Consider the following 14,896-nt stretch of genomic DNA (forward strand, 5'->3'; position numbering starts at 1 on the left):
AAGTTATCAATATTAACTAGAATTATATGTTTTACCTGTTGTTTTAGTTTTATCACCAGTTATCCAGCTTGAGACACGAACTGTCGAATTTTTATCGATATTCTTTGTTTGTTATCATATAGCCGATTAGATCTGTTCCAAGTGTTTCTTTTGTAGCATTGTTTAGGTTACTCTAGTAGTTTTTTTGCAATTGCTACAAGATCATCGGCTGTTCTATGGCCGGTCATCTCCACTATAATTCGGCTGATTCGCTGATATATTCTTCAAAATAGATCGGAACCTTTGCCAATCGAAACCTGAGAATTTAACGCTTTTCTTTCCTTGTCAATCAGCAGGTTAGATTGACTGGCACGCCACGTGAACCGCATTAGGGCGATAACCCAAACAGGAGCTAAGCAGATTCTCCCGGGTCGTGTGTCCGACGCCGAGAGTTATCGGCTGATTTTTAGAGTCAACACACTTTTGGCACGCCCAGTGGGATAGAAGCAAGATCAAACATATCGAAGGCTGCTGAGATCTCAGAGGATAACGTCATTGAAATCACTGAAGCAGATCTCAAGGATGACCAGAGGGATGAAGTGGCAAAGGCTATAGAAGACTACAAGAAGGCATGCCTGCAATCCTATAGTCGCACCAGAATCGGGGAGACCGTCAGGAAGGTTGCTCTTCCAACTCCTCGCCATATCACTGTCGCTGAAGACTCAGGAAAGATATCTGAGATGATCCTGCAGTCTGTTTATCAGGCTATGATCGATCAGTCTAAGGTGATGACCAACACAGTATACAACATCGTCGTCAACTCCATGGTCAATGGTGTGGCTCAGGGGTATCAGGGACCAGCTTACGCGCCTCCCATCATCGCACCGGTCAAAGGCTTCTCAACGGTGCCAAATATGTCTCAGTTGGCTCCTCAGCCGATGCAGATGTAGAGTGGGGGATACAACACTACAATACCCCTGGGATATAACGGTGCAACGCACTATCAATCACAAGAGTCGTTTTACCTTGCACTGGTTCCCCCCGCTCAACCGCCGTTTGCAACCTCGGCACCGTGGGGAAAGGCGGGGATACCTGCCGATCTGGATTCATCCACTAGCTACGGAAAGTCTCCGGTGTAGGTGTCGTTTCAATCGGCTTTTTGACCAACAGCCCCGCAATATCAACAAACTACCCCGGAAATTAGCAGGGAGGCAAACGCTCCAAATCCCTTTAGAACTGCGGCGCCGATAATATTGTACGATGAGGCAGTGGAAGCAGTACGTCAAGTTGACCCAATGTGACAACAGTCGTCGGCTCCTTAGCTGATAGTCCAGCCGCAAGATCTGCAACACATGCCAGCCTATCACCCAATCACGGTGCCGCAAGTTCAACAGCCCGTCCCGATTCCTCAGCCAGTCATACATCAGCAGCAGCAGCAGCAGCAGCAAGTGGACTGGACCACAAGAATAACTGATATAATATAGGATCAGTTTGGATTAAAGCCAAGAGTGCAAACTTATATGTACTGAATGTTGTACCCACCTGCTTATGATCTGTTGCCGTTCCCTCATCGGTACAAAGTACCCGACTTCACCAAGTTCTCGAGCCAAGATGATATGTCCACGGTGGAGCACGTTAACAGATTCATCATCCAATGTCGAGAAGCTGCTGCACAGGACACTCCGAGGGTGCATCTGTTCTCGTTGTCCCTGTCCGGATCAGCCTTTCAATGGTTCATGACACTGCCGTCCAACTCCATAGTTACTTGGGCCGATCTGGAAAAACAATTCCACAAATACTTCTATGCGGGGGTCCACGAGATGAAACTCTCAGATTTAACTGGCCTCGAATAGAGCAGCGACAAGTCGGTGATCAGCTACTTACAGAGGTTCAGAGAAGTCAGGAACAAGTGCTACAGCCTGGTTTTGACTGATGTCCAATTGGCCGACATCGCTTTCCTGGGACTCCTACCGCACATCAAAGAAAAATAAACTTCCCAGGAGTTCAAAAGTTTGAGCCAAATTGTTCACCATCTACCCAGCCAAGAAGTGTGCCCCTTTGACCAATGAAGAAATTTTCAGAAAAAGGTGGCATACGTGGAAGGGTCCGAATCGGAAGAGGAAGCAGAAATCGACTTGGCGGAATGGGTAAAAGGGAAAAAGCCAATATCATGCCCGTTCAGTAAAAAGGAACTGGAAATGTTTGGTTTTGACACATCTAAGGCCGATAAGATCTTTGACTTGCTGCTACAAGAGGGACAAATCAAGCTCTCACCCTACCACACAATTTCGTCGGCCGAGCAGCTCAAGAAGATGAATGCCATGTCTCACGACACCAATGAATGCAATGTATTCCGTCAGCAGATACAGTCGGCCATTGAGCAAGGAAGACTTAAATTCAAGGTCCCCATGAAACCAGCAAAACCGATGAAGATCGACCAGCACCCCTTCCCTGCTAACATGGTCGACGCCGGAAGGAACGCACTCCAGACCAAAGTGCTGACGTCAGAATCGGCCAAAAAAAGCGGCGCGGTGGACCCCAGAAATCAAATCTCGGCCGAAGATGTTAAAGGAAAAGGCCGGATGGAGACTGAAGGTGAGAGCTCGAAGAGGCCACGTCGGCCTGTCATGTCCCGGCATCTGCTCAACAAGTATCAAAGGCAATAGGAGGATACGAGGCGCCGGGAGGAGATGATGCACTGACACGAGGATTACTGGATATGTCCATTCTTCGTCCACTGTTGGGAAAATAACCTCAGACTACCGTCGGTCGATAACTGCCCTGAGTGCAACGGTCAGTATCGCAGTGGCCGTCCATTCAAAAGATCACGCTCCGGGGATCAAGGACGAGAGCTGATCAGCAGAAACAGGCTCGAGCAAGGAGATTGACGCGTTTCAGTGCTTGATCGGCTGGGGGGTAGAATAGACCAGCGTAATCGGACGAGGGGTAGAGCCAGTACACATGATCGGCTGGGAGAGATGGCTGACGCAAGAGTCTCAGACGAAGACCGTCTAGGGCGTGAGCCGGACTAGGAACACGCTAGGCCGCCGAGCAAACCAGTGAACCCCAGATGGTGCCTAGACGGTCTGACTAAGTCCCAAAAAAGGAGAGTCCAACGTTTGCGCCAATGGGAACAACAAGAGGAGAAACAAAGGCAAGCGGTGGATAAGAGAGGAGTCAAATCTCAAGTTTGGCATCCCAGGAGAAAAGCCGACGAAGAAAACGGCAATCAAGATTCGGCTGCTGACGTCAACATGGTGTTGATCTTGCCGATGGAGTTCATGGCTCTCGTCGACCATGACAACACGACAGAAATAGAGGAGCAGATGGCTCAATTGGCTCTGGAGCCAATGACCACCACTTTTGAAAAATCCAAGGATGAAAAATGCTAGCATCTCAAGGCTTTGTTCCTCAAAGGGCAAGTCAATGGACGACCGGTCGCTAAGCTGTTGGTAGACGGACGGAGGCACTGCTGTGAACATCATACCGTACGCTATGTTCCACAAACTAGGCAAAGGAGAAGAAGACTTAATCAAGAAGGATATGATGCTCAAAGATTTTGAAGGCAACATATCTCCGGCCCAGGGGGCACTCTGCGTTGACCTCACCATTGGCAGTAAGACCCTACCCACCACTTTCTTTGTTATTAATGGTAAAGGGTCCTATAATATGTTGCTTGGGTGAGATTGGATCCCTGCAAACTGTTGCATCCCATCTACAATGCACCAATGCCTCGTCTAGTGGATCAGCGACACCATTGAAGTAGTCACCGCCGATTCCGCCTACAGTGTTGCCGCAGCCGATGCGCAACAATGGAGCTACGAGCATGTCAGATGCATATCTGGCAGGAACTGGGACACTAATTTCTTGAAGGTGTCCGATTTCGGTGTACAGCCGATCCAAGCAGTCGGCTCAGAAGAATCAAATTAATGGATCAGTTCGTTCGAGAAGACGGAAAGATTGGGCACGGGTTTACGTCGGCCGATTCATTAGAGACGGTGGACCTTGAAGATGGTAGCAAGCCAAGGCTGACGTATATCAGTGCTAAGTTAGACCCCGAGTACAAGCGTGTGTTAACTAGTTTGTTAAGAGAATTTAACGATTGCTTCACTTGGGAGTATCATGAAATGCCTGGTTTAGACTGATCCATTATTGAACACCGGTTGCCTATAAAACCAGGGAAACGGCCGTATCAGCAGCCTACACGATGTTGTAATCCTAAAATTCTGCCTGATATAAAGGCTGAAATCACAAGATTGATTGAAGCAGGGTTTATTCGGCAGTGTCGATATGCCGAGCGGATTTCTAATATTGTTCCTGTATACAAGAAGAATGGAAAGCTACGTGTGTGCATTGATTTCAGAAACCTTAACCAAGCTACACCGATGGATGGATACCTGATGCCGATGGCTGATGTTTTGATAGACGCTGCCACGGGGCACAAAGTCATCAGCTTTATGGATAGTAATGTCGGGTATAATCAAATACTAATGGCCGAAGAAGATATCTCAAAAACGGCCTTCAGATTCCCTGGTCATCTCGACTTGTTCGAGTGGGTAGTCATGACTTTCGGTTTGAAGAATGTTGGAGCTACATATTAACGGGCCATGAATTATATATTCCATAAGCTTATTGGTGTCCTGGTGGAGATTTACATTGATGATGTCATCGTCAAGTCAAAGGGGCATCAACAGCATTTGGCCGATTTGCGCAAGGTATTGGAGTGCACAAGGAGGCATGGGTTGAAAATGAATCCAAACAAGTGCGCTTTCGACATTTCGGCTGGTCAATTTCTAGGCTTCATGGTCCACGAGCGTGGCATCGAGATCACCCAGAAGATTATAGCCACCATCAACAAGGTTGTAGCCCCACAAGACAAGATTGAGCTATAGTCCTTAATCGGCAAGGTCAACTTCATTCGGAGATTCGTATCAAACTTGTCTAGGCGCATTCAAGCTTTCACCCCATTGTTGAAATTAAAACCCAACCAAAAGTTTGTCTGGGGTGAGGAACAGCAAAAAGCATTAGATGACATCAAACAGTACCTGGTCTCCCCTCCGGTGTTGGTTCCTCCGCAGGCTGATAAGCCTTTTAGACTGTATCTATCGGCCGATGAGCGAGCTATGGGCTCGATGCTGGTCCAGGAGTTCGAGGGGAAAGAAAGGGTAATTTATTACGTCAACAGAAAACTCTTGGATGCTGAAACTGGATACCCTCCGGTGGAACGGCTGTGCCTTTGCCTATATTTATCTTGTACCAAGCTCAAGCACTACCTGTTATCGGCAGAATGCGTGGTCGTATGCAAGGATGATGTCAGCAAGTATATGTTATCTTTGCCGATTTTGAAAGGGAGAATTGGGAAGTGGATTCTGGCCCTCTCCGAATTCCACTTGAGGTACGAATTAGCCAAGGCTGTCAAAGGTCAAGTAATGGTCGACTTCATAGCCCAGCACTGTGGACCAGAGATTACTGTCGTCGAGCCAGCTCCATGGACATTGTACTTCGATGGATCTTCATTTGGGGCTAGGTCAGGAATCGGCATCATCCTCATATCACCTCGAGGGGCAAGTTATGATTTCTCTCTGCTGATTGAGGTGTCCGCCACTAATAATCAAGCAGAATACCGGGCTGTCCTAAAAGGCATCCAACTGTTGAGGGAGGTCAAAGCCGACGCGGTGGAAATATTTGGAGATTCCATGCTTATTGTGGACCAGTTAACTGGGAAATCTGAGTGCAAGGATGATATTCTAAAAATTTATTATGAAGAGTGCCTCCAGTTACTAAAGGAATTAAAGACCGCACTTATTGAGCATATTCCTAGAGATTACAATCAGGAAGCTAATAGGCTTGCCCAGCATGCTTTCGGGTACCCGCCAATTCAAGGCGCCATGGCTCTGGAGCTTGCGGCAGACAACTAGAGAAAGGAGATTGCCAATTATTTGAAAGATCCATCAAGAAAGTTGATCGGCGAATACGCTTTCAGGCTACAAAATATGTACTGCTTAAAGATGATTTGTTTTTCCAAACAATTGATTGGGTGTTACTCAAATGTCTTGGAGTAGAGGAAGCGAAGCCTCTGATGGGAGAGAATCATGAGGGTGTATGTGGGGCCCATCAATCGGCCTTCAAGATGAAGTGGATGATTAGAAATACTGGGTATTACTGGCCGACGATACTCGAGGATTGTTTTAAATATTATAAGGGGTGTCAGGACTGTCAGAAATTTGGCAACGTGCAGCGAGCACCAGCCTCGACTATGAACCCAATAATAAAGCCATGGCCATTTAGAGGTTGGGGAATTAACCTCATCAAACAGATTTATCCTCCATCGAGTAAAGGGCATAAGTTCATATTGGTGTCTACTGATTATTTCACCAAGTGGGTGGAGGCAGTTCCTCTAAAAATCGTAACGTCGGCCAACATGATTGAATTTGTGAAGGAGCACATTATCTATCGGTTTGGTATTCCTCAGACTATTACGACTGACCAGGGGTCAATGTTTACTTTAGGAGAGTTTGAGGAGTTCACTGCCGACATGGGAATTAAGTTGTTGATTTTGTCTCCATATTATACTCAGGCCAATGGTCAGGCTGAATCGTCTAACAAGGGGGTCATCAAGTTGATTAAAAGAAAGATAGAAGAACAACCAAGGTGGTGGCATACGACACTGAATGAGTCCTTGTGGGCCTATAGGATGGCTTGCCACGGCGCAACCAAGGTGTCTCCTTACTAGTTAGTATATGGGCACGAAGCAGTATTGACATGGAAGTTGAAAACTGGGTCTAGGCACATGTCACTTCAGGATCAGTTGATAGCTGTGACTATTCTATCCTCATGAAAGAGGAGTTGGAGGATTAGGCGAGTCAGCAAGGGCCTTGATCAGTATTGAGGAAAATAAGAAAAGAGTCACCAGATGGTACGACAAGAAGGTCAAGGTCAAGCAGTTTTCCCAAGGGGACTTAGTTTGGAAGTTGATCCTGTCGATAGGATCGAAAGATCCCAAATATGGAAAATAGTCACCTACTTGGAAAGGGCCATACAGGACTAGTCGATGTGCGCTAGGCAATGCATATACATATTGGAGACCATTGAGGGAGAAGAATTTACAAGGGCTCTAAATGGAAGATATTTAAAAAGATACTATCCCAACATATGGGTAGACGCTTAGCCGATGATATGGTGTGTCGAGTTCTCACGGCCAATACCTATCGACTCGCATCTATATAGCTGATGCGGAGGGCATCGCCTTGAGGATAAAAAGGCAAGAAATCGTTTATATAAGTAAGCCCATTACTATTCAGAACATTAACTGGTGACATGGCCGACATGGTACAAGTCGCCCTTAGAATAAAAATACCAACGCACACATTGAGTTACAATACTTTAACGACGTTTTAGTTGGGCTTTACTCATGTTGATCTCTCTCTGAAGCCGGCCCAGTTCATTCAGAAGGCGGGTGCTTTTCTCCTCCAGTTCCACCATGTCTTCCTCGAGGGTGACTTGACGGGGCAGTTGGTGGCTTCTTTCGACCAGCGGCTGGGTCGGTTTCCCAGAGGTGTTGGCTTCAATGTTATCCAAAATCTTCTTGATGTGGGCAGGGAGGTGGTCCTTGAGTCTGCCTGTGTCAGCGGTTCGTCGGAGTGCATGATCTCAATAGCTCGTTCAAGACCGGGGTTGAGCCGGTTTGGCTGAAGGGACAATAGACAATCAATTGACAGTGAAAATCAGTTGAGGTGCGCAAAAGTTGATTTCATACCTGATTGACGGAGGAAGAAGAGGCCATCCGGGTTCCTGGTTGGAGATCTGGAAGCATCTAGCAGAGGGCAAGTGTATGATGTTGTGCGAATGCCTCTGGAGAGGATGCGGGGATCTCATATTTATAGGATAGGAGGACGAGAAGCAACGGTTAGTAGAAGGAGTCATTCAAAGCAAACGACCGTTGGGTTAAAAAGCTGCGGAGAAAGTCGATTCCGATTCATATTCACACAGAAACGTTGAAAGTGTTAATGCTTTACAAGACATTCAAAGGGTGTTTAAGATCAAATACAGTTATCCAAGGACGGTATTTATGGCCTCGATCGCCCGTAGGCGGATGTGATCTGCTGAGTCTAGTACCCGTTGGTCGTCATCAGCCGATCCAGAAACTTCTGGCATGTTGCGGTGAAGTCGAATGGCCTTGTGGGCAAGGGTCTGCCTTTCCTGTTTTAAATCGGTGATGATGGCCGGGAGGTCTTGGAGCTTCTTCTCCTCAGCAGCAATGGCCTGCACAACCTGCTCCATCTCTTTGGCGAGTTCTACTCTACGCCGTTTGAGTCGATCTATGGCGCGACAATGCTTGGATGAGAATTTTCGAGAGTGCCAATTCGGTGGTGTACCTCTTGAGCTCAGCGCTTGTAAGTTTCCTCTTCTTCACGTACCTTTTCCAGCTTGGCACAATCGGCCATATGTCGCAGAGCTCTAAACACCGGGATTTGCATCGACTCAATGTATGCTGCAGGTGCAAGAGCTTCTTCTGCGTCTTCTAGGACTCGGCCTTTGATTTCATTGAATATTCACCAAATCGGCGAAGCGTTTTCCACCAATCGGCCGATGTCATCCTGGAGAAGGGCTTGTATGTTCTGGAGCTTAGCACAGACCTGGTCTGGTATTGAGCCTAAATCTATCTGGTGTGAGGCAACTTCCTCATCATCAGAGACTGCAACCACGAAGGAGAAAAGGCTATTGTTGGGCGTATCTTGTTCCTGTGAGAAATAAAAGGGAAAAAATGCTTTAGCCGACAGGAGTAGGAAAACGGCTAGTGGAGACAGAGGGTCCTTACTTCTTTAAAATGGATTTCCTCTGCTTGGGTCCGCAAGATTGCTGCTCCCTCTTCAGGAATCGGCGCTGGCAGTTCACTAGAGGAGGAGGATTCAACAATGATTGGTGCGGTACTTGGACCAGCCTCCTAGAGAATGGAAGGAGAAGTCTTTATGAGTATGAAAAGATATTGGGTCTGGGTATGGGTCTCAGCTAGTTTACTTCTAAATATCGCGCAGCTGATGGTTGTTTGAAGGGTACGATCAATGTGTCCGAGATGGTCTGTGCCAAAAGATTAGTCAGTTTTAGTTAAACATTGGGGAAATCAAGTGAAAAGCACATTCTTTACCTTAATTGGGAGGCTTGCTGGTGGTGCAGTCTCTGCTTGAGGATCGGCCGACAGATGAACAGTTTGCTCCGGAAGAATTTGCGCAACCTGATAAGAAGTGGAATTTAATGTTGACAATATACTTAGAAGAGTTGTAGCATGTGAGATTACCTGTACAGCTTCCACCAGCAGAGATGCTGCCGCCGATCCAGCCTCTGAAATCGCTTGGGGGTCAGCCTCTTGGATTGCCGGTAGGACTTCTGATGGGGTTGGCACGACTGAGGGCTTGGCCGATAGCGTCGCCAATTGATCAGCCGATTTAGTACGTGCTTGTACTCGGCGGCTTGTTTTCTTTGAAGAGGACATTTTTAGCTTGTGCTTCAATCGGCCAGTAGCTATGTCCTCCATCAATGTGGCGTGATAGCCGATGAGTAGGTATGGCATGTACGGATGACGGTTCTCTATCGGCCTACCACTTCGGCTGCGTGTTGGAGGTGCCTGGCTGTCGGACTGCGCAAAGAGGGAGGGTCAATAATGAGAACCTTGTGGCATAAAGAGATGAAAATGAGAAATCGGCCGAGAAGGTTTTGTTACCTCTGCGTTTGGGTCGATATGAGTAGGGTCCAGCTGGTTACAATATACTGCAGGGGATGCGCAAAAGAGATGTTGCTTCCACTTGGCCCACCACAATTTGAATTGTTGAGTGGAGAAGGGCGCTACTAGCAAATTGTTCAAGTCAATGGTGTTGGAGTCTAGTATCAAGCTCCATAGTCGGTTATATTCAAACCCTCTTGAAAGCAGCTCTCGGAACTTCACCTGGCTGCTGAAATAAATTCCAATAGGCATCTGCCCAGGCCAAATTGCTGGCCTGCCAACGACGGGTTGTAGAATTCATACGTCGAAGAATCCTTTCCGAAGAAGAAGTTTGCTGGCAAAATCCTAGGCTTGATCAAAATCTCCATAACCCTGTCTTCAAAAAATTGGTGTCCGAGTCAAAGCAATCAGGATTCTCAAAAGGAGGATCTTCTCTCTGGTACGGATACCAGCTCGTGGTTTCTTCACTAAAGCCGATATAAAAGCATCTGAAATATTCGGCTGTTCCCGAGGGAGTAAACTTGCTTCCAGGGAAAGATGATATAGCTTTGCCAAAAGAGGTGCAACGGTGTCGTGATGATGGGTCATCCTCTGATTCAATATTGGGGAATGGTTTCAACCCATTCTCTGGAGATTTTCCTCATGTATAAGTTAAGCCAAAGGGTGATAAACTACCAGGGACCACAGGGTTTCCAATAGGCTCTCCAGATGATTGCTTCACGGCGATCTGATGCATCGTATAATAAGCCGATCCCAGCAAATGTTTTCCCAAAGGGATAGTGGCACCTATTGCTAGCGCTTCGGCCAAGGCTTGTGTGTTGGAGGAGGGGCTGACTGATCTGTCTCAGAATAAGTGCTTTTCTAGCCACATCATCAAGAAGGTCGTATACTCTCTGTCAGTAATGGGTCGGATCTTCATGTTCTTTTCAATGAAACCTTTCCATCCTCCAATGCCCTTTGTTTCCAGATGGTGAGTGGGCTTGATTAGAAGGTCAAAGGGTGTATCGGCGGAGGAGACGTCAAGACCGGTCAACATCAGGATATCGGCCAGAGTGGGAGTCATGGGTCCATGGTTGAAAAGGAATGCATTGAGGGCGTCAAACCAGAAATAAGACGCCACGATGACTAAGGAGTCGTTCCTCTCCATTTGAGATAGGGACAAATTTATGCAGTGGTTGATTTTCCCTTCGTCCCAAAAAACTCTCTTGGAGTTTGACACCCTCAAGAACCATTCTCTACAGCCTAGGGTTTCATTCGGTCAAGACCTAAATGTGCCTGTCCAGCTGTTCGGATCCATAGTCGATTGCTTGAAGGGGATTCCGTGAGTTTCCAAATCAATCAACTCGGCTGGATCTGGATTCCCCATGGGGCCAAGTCCAATGAGGCCATGTGCGTCGGATATGGGGATGGTGATTCTTTGCCTAAGCTCCGGAGAAGATATGAGGAAAAACCAAGAACAGATCTAAGAATCATGAAAAGATGAAAAGTAAAAAGGGGAGAGTTTCAGGGAATTTACCTCTGGGATGAAAACCATGGTGGCTGAAGGAGTTGCCATTGGAGTTTGAAGGACTAGCATGATTGATCAAAGGATGAAATAGAGGTCACTGGAGGAATGCAACTGGAAGCAGAATGGGTGTCGGAGTGCGTCGAAAAAAAGTTCGTCGGGAAAGAAAGCTTTTGAGCTCATGGAAGAAGAAGCGGCGGAAGATGCGAGTATTTAAAGGATGGTTCGAGAGAAGGGTAAAGGCAAGATTTTTACCACGCCGTCCGCGCAAATTTCAAAGAGAGCGGTTGCCCGCGGGTGCTTTATTCGAGGAAATGCAATCATCAGGGAGAAGATTTCGGAACGAAATAGGTTTTGTCGCATTTACTGTTACACTTTCTCTAGAGGGAAGAGTCAGAATTGAGATAATTTCGGAGCAAAAGATATATTTTACTCTGAAACTGGGGGGCATGTGTTGACATCAAATTTTGACACGTGTTAAGATTGGCGTCAAAGGAGAGGAAGGCGGCCGATGCAGCAAGCAAGAAGCTACAGTTGGGAATCGGCCGATAAGAGCTACAGTGTTTCAGCCGATTGGCTGAGGGAGTCAATGAAGACTGGCCGATTAGGGGCCAAAACGGCTTGGCCGATGTGGGCCTAAAGTGGACCAGGATGATGATTAGCTGAAGATGAAGATTGGCCCGTGGGAAAATAATAACCAACTCCGATGCGGGTTGTGTTCAGATGTAAATATTTGTTATCTTTAGATTAGAAACAGATCTTAGTCGGTTAGGAAATCAGTTGTAACAGGGTATAAATAGGTGTCTCGTCAGGCTTGTAAAACAACACATCATTCAACAATACAAATCTATTTTTTCCTCGCACTTTACTTTCAAGTCGGTGACTTTGCCAAATCCTTTTCTTTTCACGAGTTCGTATGAGTTGGCAGGGCTGCATCAACATGACCTCCGAACAATTTGTAAGTTCTGCTTATCGAGTAATATCTAAACTTTAACTTTGGGCGCATCGTTGTTGTTTCGGTTAGATTTATTCACCAGTTATCGATATTATCTAGAATTATAGGTTTTACTTGTTGTTTTAGTTTTATCACCAGTTATCCAGCTTGAGACACGAACTGTCGGCTTTTTATCGATATTCCTTGTTTATTATCATGTAGCCGATTAGATCTGTTCCAAGTGTTGCTTTTGTAGCATTGTTTAGGTTACTCTAGTAGTTTCTTTGCATTTGCTCTTAGATCATCAGCTGTTCTATAGCCGGTCATCTCCATAGTAATTCGGCTGATTCGCTGATACATTCTTCAAAATAGATCGGAACCTTAGCCGATCAAAACCCTGGAATTTGACACTTTTCTTTCCTTGTCAGATTGACTGGCACGTCGCGCGAACCTCATCAGGGCGATAACCCGAACAGGAGCTAAGCAGATTCTCCCGGGTTGTGTGTCCGACGCCGAGAGTTATCGGCCGATTTTTAGCATCAACACAAGTCGAGACCCCACATTACTTGACTTGCCCCACTAGCCACCTTGTGTGAACTCTCGCCGCACAATCCCTAGATAGGTTGCAAGCCGTATTGTGTCGCCTTTGCATCACAGCCCTTCTTGATTTCATCTGGTGAATACCTAATTGCTGCATACCAGGGACGTTTGTGCCCCTATATTGCTTGCTGAGAAGCTTTGCTCAGCCGTGATTAGCGTTGGATGGATAGGGACACTTTGCCCTAGCCGCCGCCACCCTACCAGCTGCGTTGTGCCTCTCCAAAAAACTTTTTTTTGGGCGACCTTCCCTAAAACAAGCATAACTTTTCGCTCGGAACTCCGATTGAGGCGATTTTTTTTTCAAATTTTTAGAACGAAAAGTTACACATACAATTCAACCCCTTTGGTGTTTCTGTGATTCTCGTCTTTCCCAAAAAAAATCAGGAAGTGGGAGTTTTCAAGCCTCTAAGTTGTTGCACGGTTTTCAGCAAACGTGCCTGTTTTTCTGTAGACCACCTCACACCTCTGTTTAAGGTGCAAATTTTTGTGGTTCCAACTTGTGTGATCCCTATTCAGAGAAAAATATAAAAAAATAAGTTGAGAAAAAAAAAAGTGTCTTCCTACTAGTCCTGGAGGGAAAATTAGGGAAAAGAATTAAAACAATTGCATGAATTGTTGGTTGCTTGTTCTTTGAGTTCTATCCTCCGTTGCTCTTTCCAACTTGTTGTGCTACGTCTAGGGACATATCTTAGCCAGCAACTGTGACTTGTACTTTGGATACTTATTGAACTTTGCTAATCTGCTTCGGCTATTGTTTTTCCTTGCTACCATATTGTGCCTGTCCAAAGCTCCACATATACTTCTGTCAGTATAGGTTCACCTTGCAACTGTTACACCCAAGCTTGACAATAGATTGTACTACCCCGTTGGCTTTGGTAAGAACACTTGCAAGACGGTAGTAAGCCGTTTGAGATATTGCTTTCCACTTTTACCACCACCCATTAGTTGCTAGTTGCTAGTTGATAGGGATAATACTTTTGTGTTATCTTTTGCTATCTTCTAACCATGTCAGGAAAAGGGAAAGGAGTGGAGTCCCCTTTGGACTTCAATGAGTGTGTGTCCAAGGATGAGCTTACAAAGCTTCTTGCTGACCAGCGCACCTACATCGATGGGAAGTTTGATGACTTGATGCGCAACATTAACATTCTGGTTACCCGGATTGAACATGTTGAGCAACGACCTGCCCTAGTGCCGCCACGCCGACCCACCCCTCATGATGATGGTCTGGAGGAGGATGATGACACTGATCTTCATAACGATGGACGTGACATGGACCATCTTTGGCGTAATCGTCGTGGTATGGGAGGTAATAATCATCACCATGGTAATAATAATCTTTTGCTAAAACTAAATTTACCATGACTCCTTTTGCTAGTAATGCTGATCCTGAGGCTTATTTAGATTGGGAACTTGCTGTTGAACAAAAATTTAATTCTCATTTAGTTCCTGCTGAGCATGGAGTTAGGCTTGCTACTAGTGAGTTTACTGGTTTTGCTCTCTTTTGGTGGAATGATCTTTGCAATAATAATAATGCCAATGCTGTACCTCAGACTTGGAATATTTTAAAACAATGTATGAAATCTCATTTTGTTCCTCCTTATTACCAACGTGATTTGCGTATGAAACTGCAAACTTTAAAACAAGGTGAAAAAGGAGTAGAAGAATATTATCAGGAATTGCTCATTGGTCTAGCACGTTGTGATATACATGAGGATGATAAAGATACTTGTGCTAGATTCTTTGGTGGTTTGAATCGTGATATACAGGATATTCTTAATTACAAAGATTGGAACAGGTTCAACCAATTATATCATCTTGCTCTTAAAGCTGAAAGAGAAGTACAGGGACGTCGTCAACAATACACTTTCAGGTTGAACCCTGGGAGATCTTTTTCATAGCAGCGTTCCGACGTCGACAAGTCCAAGGCTTCTGTTGCCCAGCCGCCAGCAACACCGTCTACTACTACACATGCTTCTGAGGTAAGCAATTTATCTCTTGTGCAGTCCCAACCGCAGAAGAAAGCTGTAGCCCCTGGTGCGTCATCGAACAACTCCAACAAAATTGTGTGCCACCGCTGCAAGGGCATTGGACATGTCATGAAGGATTGCCCAAATCGTCATGCTTACATAGCCACCACTGATGGAACAGGATATGTAAGTGC

This window comes from Setaria italica, chromosome IV (assembly GCF_000263155.2).
Source record: "Setaria italica strain Yugu1 chromosome IV, Setaria_italica_v2.0, whole genome shotgun sequence".
NCBI classification, from domain to species: Eukaryota; Viridiplantae; Streptophyta; class Magnoliopsida; order Poales; family Poaceae; genus Setaria; species Setaria italica.